This window comes from Brassica oleracea, chromosome C2 (genome assembly GCF_000695525.1).
Source record: "Brassica oleracea var. oleracea cultivar TO1000 chromosome C2, BOL, whole genome shotgun sequence".
Taxonomy (NCBI): domain Eukaryota; kingdom Viridiplantae; phylum Streptophyta; class Magnoliopsida; order Brassicales; family Brassicaceae; genus Brassica; species Brassica oleracea.
Genome location: NC_027749.1, coordinates 8,987,236 through 8,990,116, shown reverse-complemented (window position 1 = coordinate 8,990,116; position 2,881 = coordinate 8,987,236).

Sequence of the window (2,881 nt, the reverse complement as noted above, 5' to 3'; positions counted from 1 at the left end):
GGGGGGGGTACTAAGAAGTGGGAGTCGAAGTTGAGGTCGCGGAGTTCATTCAGTACAAAGTTATCGGGGTTCTTTGTCTCCATCAAGAAAATGATATCTGGTGAGTGCAGCTTGTGGAGATCTTTCAGACGCTGGACTGTTCTGGGGTTCCCCAACCCAAAACAGTTCCAGCTCAGAACCGTTAAGGAAGAGGAGGCTCGCGGGTGTGAAAATCCGAAGAGGGATTCACACCATTTGGATCAGTGTTACTTGCAAGCCTGGGGTTGCTAGTAGATGCCAGTGTTCCCCCCATCACTGTCTGCTGTTGCTTATTTGTTGTCTTGGGGGTCCCTCTTGGGGAAGGCAGGCCTGCAGTTAAGTTTCTTTTACGCGAGGATGCCCCAGGAAGAGTCCGAGGTTTTGGTGATTGTCTCTTGCTAGCTGGGGGTCGTCCTCTACGCTTGGACGTAATTGCCGGCATATCTGGTCCAGGGAGGAGGATGGTATCAGATTGAGCAGTCAATGGCACCGTAGGAATGACTGGTGCGAGTGTTGTTGTTGCAGCTGCGATGATGAGAGCCGCTGTTTCCTCCATTATCCCTTCTGCGTTAGTCTGCAAGACTCGTTGACGTCGTGCTTCGCTTTCAACTGGGTCCGCACAGTTGGTGTATTGGATGGACACATCCACAAGTTCCTGCATGATGTCATCCATGGTAGGAATTCTTGGAGGGAAAGGGAAGTAGGAGATTGCAAGGTTCCTTTCAAGTGATCTCACTTGTTCAGTAGGTGATATTGGGGCTCTTATAGGTGGGGAGGTGTAGTTATTCATCAGCTCTCTCTCTCTGGACCTCCGTGGTGAATCTCTTTTTTCTCTCCAGATCATTTGGGAGCTAGTAGCGTTGGTAGGGAGAGCTTTACTTGTTAGGTAAGAGCGAGAGTGGCGTCTGTAGGTATGATCCTCCAGTTCTTCTTCCCGGTGCATTTGGGCTCTTACTCCATCTTGTTGATTTTGTCTCTGGCTTTGTCTCTCCACTAGCGCTGGTGTGATTTTGTTTCTTAGTGGCATAGCCTGATTTTGTGACAGGGCTATACGTTCTCCGAAAGGTCTGCCATGGCGATCTAGTCTCTGGTTGAAAGCTGTTTCTTTATTACTTATGGACCGTAGGCTAGCTGAGGGGTATGGTTGATAGCGGGGGTCTTTACGGTAGTAGGACGATCTATTACTCGTGGCCCTAGCCTCGTGTCGTTCCTCTGGTGATACTTCTCTCAGAGAAGAGCGTCTTGGTAATGAGGGGTAGTCCTTTGAAGTGTTTGTGAGGCAGGAGCATATAGAGCAGGTGTTGCCTATGCCTTCATATTCAAAGGTTATGAGAGCTTCTTCTCCAGAGTCAAACTCGAGAATAGTGTCTCAAGAGAGGGGCTTGAGTCCATCAAGTAGTACTCGTACGCGCGCAGAGGTGTTGGTGATCTCGTATGTTTCGAGCTGCCCTAGGTCCTGACCAATATCATAGATTACTTTTTCATGGCAAAAGTGCAGAGGGATGCCTTTTAGAGTAATCCAGAAGGGGATCTGAGATGGGAAGGTTGCTGATATGACTGGCTCCCATTGCTGTAGTATGACCATCCAGCCATTGTAATGGTACGATCTGTTGTTTAGGACGCTTTGGAGGTCATCAGCTCTATCGAATCTGAACTGGAAGCAGTCGTGGCCCAAGTCTGAACTAGTAACTCTCCCTTTGAGCGTCCAGTTCCGTGGGAGTTCTTCGAGTAGGAGCATAATGGGTTGTTCCTTTGCGTTTGTAACACGCCCTATGAGAGTCTGTAGGTTTCGTTGGATTAGGGCCGAGTTGTCGAAGCGAGGAGCTCGGATTCTCTTTCGTGAGCATTCCTTTTCCGCGGTGGCTACTCCTTTGCCTTTTTCAGCTGCAGTGAGTTTTCATGGAGACATTGTTGGTCGTTCTTTGGTGTCAAGTATTCCGTTTGAAGGATGAAGTAGTGTGAGGTCGTGCTTTCGTTTTGATACGGCAAGTTGCGGTGGAGCTGTTTGCTTAGAGGAGTTCTGTCGATTCTAAGCACCCTTGTTCGCCCTAGCAGGTTGTAAGCGCACGGAAGTGGCTTGCAAATGACCCCTTGTCATCCTTGCGTCCAAGCCTCATCCTTTGGGGGTGGAGTGATGACCGGAGAGGCCTCTAGCTCCGGCTAGTTCTTGGATAATACGGTGGTTAAATACCAGTGTATTGCTATTGTCCGGTAGTTATATCCTAAAATGGAAGGCTTTTTGAAATAGGTAGATGGGGTGGCAGAGATGTGAACTAAAAGGGGTAAGTCAACTTAAAGGAACTCTCTAATATCCAAAGTGCAAAGACTCTACTCGAAAGCTGTGCCTAGGAGACAAGATTCTTTATAATATAAAATTGACAAACTCAAATCTTATCTTGAATTTGTTGGAGAGAAATATCGAGGTTTGTTGTAATTAGAGAGTTTTGAGACTGAATATTTTTGTGTTCTTATTAATGATCAAGGGGGTTCCTTTATATAAGAATTACAAGATGAAGATAAATGGAAAGTATCCAAAACTTAAACTCAATAGGATTAGGAAAACTACTAATACATAATAATGGAAAGATTACATCTACTAGGAAAAGGAAAGGGTTTCCTTTTCTCTAAGCTTTGTGGCTATATTTCTCTCTCCTGAAGTCGGCTCTCTCTCTTCTCTCTCTAGGCTTTGACCGTCCCTCCATCTTCTAGGTATTGGGCCGGTCTTGGACCGGGCCTGGTTAATGGCAATCCACTCCATGATTTTTAACACTCCCCCTTGGATGCCATAACCATACAGGATTTGTAGTACACTTCATGTTGCCTCATTAAAACCTTATCAGGAAAACCCAGTGGGACAAAACCA